Consider the following 7,124-nt stretch of genomic DNA (forward strand, 5'->3'; position numbering starts at 1 on the left):
GCCATGAGACCCACTGGGTGACCTTGGACAAGTCACATGCTCTCAGCCTCAGGAAAACACAATGACAAACCACCTCTGAACAAATCTTGCCAAGAAGCACCCACAAAAGAGTCACCTTAGGGTCGCCATAAGTTGGAAATGACTTGAAGGCACATAGCAACAACAAAGAAAAGCAACAACAGCAGGAGAGGTGCAGTAGGTCAGGGCAGACAACTGTGGGTCTCCAGATAAGATATTGTTAGACTACAACTCCCATGAGACCTCACCATTATCACTAATGTGGAGAGATTATAGGAGTCATTGGCCAGAATCCTCGTGGTATCTTATGCATGCATGTGAAGTGGACATGTTTGTGCCATGCAGAAAAGTCACCTTTGGTTAAAGGCTGCAGAAGTGGAGTTGTGCCTGCAGTGCCATTGTGCATGAATGTACTTTTGAATGAATACACATTGCACATGGCTACACATATGCATTCAGTTGTTCATTCCTTTGCACCATGTTTGGTTCACTTACAGAACATTGCCACTCAGTGGAAGGGCTCCACAGTGCAACTAATGCATAACTACATGCTGAGCTTCAAAGTACACTACCTCAATGTAGGATCTTAGACACACTGTCTTTGCCTGTTGGCCAGAAGAAAAAAAAAAAGAGCAGAAAGGGTTTATTCAGAGTAGGTTTGCCAGTGCCTTCCTCTAAGAGTAATAGAGTGTTACTTAGGACTTGCATACACTGACTAAATACCCTGAACTCATTCATCCCAAGCTCACCACATTCTGCTAACACGGTATAGGCTCAAACTCCCAAATCAGGTCCGAACTGTCTTAACAACACCTAGATCCAATTCAGGGTTTCCACTCCCTAACCCACATTTATTTCGGATATGCATCCCTAATCCAGATTCAAAATTCTCTTAGCGGAAGCACTCTCTCTGTTCAGGGAAATCACCAGAATCTACAGTAGTTTAAGTTACTGTTCAGGGAGGCCAAATTTGCCAGTTCCCCTTCCTTTCTTAAGACCTCAGCACTGCTTCCCTTGCTGTTTTTGACAGTTTCTCCAGCCTTCCAGAATAGTTTTCCAGAAAACATTGAGACTGAAGGCAGAAAGAAGAATCCTAAAGATTTCTTCTCCAATCCTTTTCTTCAGTACAAATGCAACTTTGCTATGGGCTACTATGGCTCTTGCCCATTTTCCTTCTTTTCACTGTCAGTTGTGAAATAGCATAATAATAATAATAATAATAATAATAATAATAATAATAATAATATCCTGCCCTTTCCCCAAAACTGGGACTGAGGGTGGCTCACAACATTTTTAAAAATATTACAATTAAAAGCATACAAAAATAGTACATTAAATGGAATTAAATTATTACAATATTAAAGCAAGTTATACATTAAAAGAATAAAATACAATTAAAAAGATTAAAATGTTTAAAAAATGCTTTAAAAGCTACACTGGAGGAACTGTGGTGACATCCAGTGGTCACATGGCTTAACTAAGTACAGCTGAGTTCTTCGTATGAACTAAACATCCTTTTTCAAGGGTATGTGTCTTTCACCAAGGCCATGAAGCATTAGCATTGGGACCTGTTTTTTTGCCTGCACACGAAATGGAGAAAATGATTGCCCCCCCCCCCCTCTCTCTCTTTCTTTTTGGTGTCTGTGAAATATGTCCATTTTTGAAGGGACAGTTGGTTTGGACAAGTTACTGCCTGTTGGCTATGTGACAGATTACTCTGTGGTGCTAAAAAAAATCTGAATTGGCATTCATTGGCACTTGCTTGTCTGATCAAACAGCAAGCTTTCAAAGCTGACCTGTTTCATTGACTCTGGTGGGGTGGGTTTTGACAGGGTGTGGACAGGCATTATTGCTTTATTTATCCATTTCAAAGAGACTTGTACAGGGCAAGACAAGTGAGCAGAAGCTCTCTTGTCTTGCTTGGAGGATAGAGACAATTTAAGGTCAACAGCACCAGAAGAGAGAGGCAGGAGATATGTAAATAACCAAGGCAGGGATTACAAATGTAACAATGAAAATACACCCCAAGGTTGACAATATTGGGCCATGATCCACACCCATTAAAGTGCTATCTACTTTCGCATAATGCATAATAATAAAGTTGGGAAGTGTTTCTTTTCAGGACTACCGCTCCAAAAATCTTCCAGACAGCATTGTCCAAAAAGTAACTTTTCAGAGCACTGATTTATATTCTCATGTTCATTTCTCCAGTTGTAGTTGTTAATTTTCAAGGCTGCATCTGCCCAGCAGAAATTATCCAGTTTGACACTGTTTTAGCTGCCATGACTCAGGGCTAAGAAATCCTTGGATTTGTAGTGTGTTGTGGCACCAGAACTCTCTGATAGAGAAGGCTAAATATCTCACAAAACTACAAATCCCAGAATACCATAGCATTGAGCCATGGCAGTTAAATCTATGTCGAACTGGATCATTTCTGCAGTCAAATGCAGTCTGAGTTGTCCCCCTGGGCTTCCACACTACCTTCATGTCCTAACCCAGTTTCCAGCTCAAACCCCTATCAAAATACATTAAAATTTAAATTTGTTATAAAATGTGCATTGTTGGGGAAGGGAAAGGGGGAAGGGAAATAATATGTTTTGCTATCAGATTTCTATGCCCTGGAGGCTATCACTGCAGCTTTGCTTAGACTTAAGGCAGTACCTGGCTAGAGACTCCAATTTAGCAAAGTTGTATTAATAGCACAGGATTTTCTGGTGATGGGTCTCCATGGGAGTTGACTGTAGATTTCTGCTCTGGATAGATAAATCTTGCTTGAGATTCCTGAATGAGGCAAAGGCAGGATTTTCTAGACCCAAGGCTAAGGATGACATAATTTTGGGCTCAAGGAAAGGGAACAAAGACTAAAATTTAAGCTGGACATAGGAAGACACAGAGAGAGGAATTTTGGAGATCCCTAAATTAACTGCCTTTCTGTGGTGTGAGCTTCATATCCCTCGAGAACTGATAAGAGGAGTGAACTGGCTTCAGATTGATTAATTAAAAAATTACACAAGTTTCCAGTGTCCTACTTCCAAATAAAATCAAAGTTGGAGCCAATGCAAAAGCCATACCGCTGAAGCTTACTGCTGCTGTTGTTACTGGAAACATATAACAACAGATTTTTTTTTTAAAAAAAATGTATTTAACTATGACCAGAATGCTCTGTCATCATGTTCAGCACATACCTTTGCATATACGTGGCAGAATAGCACTATGGAACCTTGTTAATGAATTGCAGAGATGTAACAAGATACCTGCAAGAGTGTCTTAATGGGCATTGGCACTCTCTATCTGGTGTCCCAATGCACAATGGGATCAATGTACATTGATCCCAATGTGCATCAGTCTCATTGTGCATCAGACCTGTTGTGCAATGGGTGCTTTGCTGATTCCCTGACATACTAATGTTCCCTGCCTAAGAAAGTTAGCGTTGCACAAGAAAAGTCCATCTGGATCTCAAGGGAGGTTACTTTTCTGTTGCTAATTGTTATCAAGTTTGGATTTATATAAATTTTGGGTGCCAGGCGATCAAAAATCATGACCCCTGACTGACCCCATCGCAGCCACCATTATCCCAAAAGTGAGCTGACCACGTAGCCAGGCAGCCTTGCAAGGTAGATTTAAACCTTAAGAAACTAGTTCTGGGAGTTGCCCTACCAGTTTCGCAGGCAACCTGAAAGAATGAGGGCAAAGGAAGTTTGCCTCTCCTATTGATGGCATTAAGTACTCAGCCATCTAGATAGTGGTCCTCTTCCAAAGAAGTGGTAGACCCCTCTTGTGTATCCATTGTTTAACTTTAGACTTAGTCAATAGATAGCCATCAAGACCTTTGTTCCGCAGGTAGCTATAGCCTGAGGACACATTTCGCAGTATAAATAGGACCTAGATTCCTGCCTTCATTGGGCTTGTTGAGCTGAAGTTCCAAATCTCAAAACCTTGCTTGTCAGAGCTGCTGCTCCAGGCTTGTGTTCTCTGAGCCTAGGGCTCCGCTGAAATCACTTGAGCTGAGCCAATGCTCACTGTTTCTTTCAGGCTTCTAAGTTAGCTTTGCCCGCTGGAACTCAGCTCCTAGCCACCGCGGTCGCCGCTTGCTTTCCCTGTTCCCCGTGGCCGTGTTCATCATCCACCATCCCTCACATCCGTCGCTTGGAGAAGACTCCTAAGGTAATTATTTCAAGGGTGCCTCTATCCTTTCTCCTTTACTCCCAAACTCTTTCCCTCCCTTGCTTTAGCATTGAGTGTTTGTGTGCGTGCGTGTGTGTGTGTGTGTGTGTGTGTGTGTGTGTGTGTGTGTGTGTGATCCCTTTTGGTTGTGTGGCTTTAATAAATGTTTATATTTTAATTGCAACTCATTGGCATTGGAGTCTCTGTTTCTTGGGGTTGGACTAGATGACCTCTGGTATACACATAGGGACACGATCCACTGTGTGCATTGTTAGGACACACCTCTCGTAATATTTGAGCTAATTAAATTCCCCTAATTCGATCCTTCCTAACATAATGGAGTTGAAATTTTATTACCTGACTTTTATTGCCCTTTGTTCCTGGTCTCCACATGGTCAAAAAGTAGAATGGCCTCTGCACTGAGATCCCTCAAGACGATCTTAACCCATAACTGAAAGAACATCTGTGACAAAATGCAGGCCTATGACATTGTCACTTTGCTTCTCCTATATGATTTTTAACATCTTTGCTCGATGAAAAAGAAGCCAGTGAAGCTTTGACAACCTGCACGATGTATCTTTTGCATTTAGGCCAGGCAAAAGTGGCATCACTCTTTTGTGGATTTTGGATTTTGTTGTATTTTCCTATGTAGTAATATAACAGTAGCCAAAGGCTTACATGGCTGGCATCCATAGTTTTTTGTGGAGTTTTCGGGCTATGTGGCCATGTTCTGGAAGAGTTTCTTCCTGACGTTTCACCAGCATCTGTGGCTGGCATCTTCAGAGAATGCTTGCCTGGAAAGGAGTTGGATATATATACTGTGTGACCCTGGGAAGGTAGGAGTGATTTGCCAACAACTACCATGTCAGGATGCACAGAGAAGCCATTGAAATCCGCAAAAACCTGGGCAATTTCAACAGGAAAGAGGAAACCCTTAAAGTAAACAAGGTTTGGCTACCAGTCCTGAAAAATAGCAAGATGAAGTCTCAACAAATGCAAATGAGAAATCTGCCAGGGTCTGGGGTTTCCCAGCAGACAATGAGCAATAAGCATGCAGACATTAACCCTTCTTTGCAGATCCTCCCACCCTGAAGCCTGCCATTAGCAACAGAACATACACATGTAAATCACTCCTACCTTCCCAGGGTCAAACAATATATACATACCCAACTCCTTTCCAGGCAAGCATTCTCTGAAGGTGCACAGATGCTGGTGAAACGTCAGGAAGAAACTCTTCTAGAACATGGTCACATAGCCCGAAAACCACACAAAAAACTATAACAGTAGCCCTTTGTTGGATATGGATGGTTCAGAACTGCCAAGTTCTAATTCCCACAGAGAACTTCATAAGTCCTCTTATGAAGACCTAAGTCCCCAACAGAATTTCAGCCAATGTCTTTAATAACATCCACTTCAAACAAAGCCAAAGTACAGGCCAGTCTTTAGGGAAGCTATGCAAATCACCTCCAAACTGAAGTGAATGTGGTCTGAAGTGAAGCAAGTCCAAAAACCTTCAGAGCTTTAGGGGATAATAGGCATTTGTTTGGGAAGTGCTTTCTTAGGTACATTTTTGAAGTTCCAGCATGCAAGGCATCCTCAAAGGAAAAATGGCAGGTAAGGAGGAGGAGGAGGAGGCAGTGAATGGCTTGTGATTGTGATGTCAGTGGGGCAATCTAATGTATTTGGATGGCACCATGTTACAAAAGGCTGATGTTTACTTTCAGATTTCAAGGAAGTCATCATAAGCTTCATCAAAGATGAAACATAGGCATGACAAAGGATGCTTTTGTGGTAATCAGTCCTCAACATACCATAAACTGCACTTTCCAAGGCCAAAAAAATAAAAAATAAAATGGGCAAGGGAAATTGTTACTCCAGAAGAGGTAATTTGCCTTTTAAATAGGTTTTAGACCTATTGCTGAAAACCAGCCATTTTTTCAAAACCAGAAGTGGATTTAAAGCCTCTTTTTGTTGTGGTTGTTTGTTAGGGGGGCATTTTTAGCAATCAGTGTGACTCCTCAAAGGGTGACCCACAGTTCATTTGCTCATCCGTGTTTACTCCTTTGCCAGTGAACCATGATTTCATCAGATTTTGGACTTTCGAGATGTGTCAAAACTGTGATTTCATGACACCATCAGTTCCTGCCATATGACATCATTTGGCCCTGCTGTGTGATGTCACTAAACCCTACCCTGTGATATCATCAAGCCTCACCTTTTGAAACCAGACTTGAGTCTTGGATTTGGAATACTGGTGACCTGGTGTACTTAGTCTGAAGCACAAACATAATCAGCAATGTGGTTGCATGTTCTGGCATCTCCTTCCATGCTTCCCAAAATCACCCTGTGTTCCCATCTCAGAGAAGCTACTCTCCTTATCAGATATTTCTGATAAGGCATTTGGTGTTCTTCCTATTTCTCCTTTCATGCCAAAAGAAGACTAGAAGGAGGCAGATACTGCTGATTTCACATTCTAAACCCTCCTTCTTCACTGCTCCATTTTTTTCCCCCTTCTTGAAGTATAACTTGATTATGCATTCGTTATAAAGACGGGGGAAGGTAATGATTAAACAAAAACATCTTTGGAATGCAGAGTTCATTTCAACCTATTTGGTTTTGTTACACACAAATTGGATTTGCATTAAAACCTGCACAGCAGGAATTCCACTTGAAATCAAAGACAGATGCTTTTATGGGATTAGAAAGAAATATCTTGGGGAATGGAAGGAGCACCTTATTTTTGTGTGTAATAATGGGACCCAAATGAACATTGATCTCTTTTTTTATTATTTTGTCCTCCTTGAACATTATAACCTGTTTTGAGGGGGACTTGGGGGTTGCTTTTTTTGTTTTGTTTTCAGCAATTAAAAGAAATTGAAGGTCCCTTTGGTTAGTAGGCTTGTTGACACAGCAAAAAAAGAAAAAAAGATTTAATTTAAGAT

Source organism: Sceloporus undulatus, chromosome 5, assembly GCF_019175285.1.
Source record: "Sceloporus undulatus isolate JIND9_A2432 ecotype Alabama chromosome 5, SceUnd_v1.1, whole genome shotgun sequence".
In the NCBI taxonomy this organism is placed as follows: Eukaryota; Metazoa; Chordata; class Lepidosauria; order Squamata; family Phrynosomatidae; genus Sceloporus; species Sceloporus undulatus.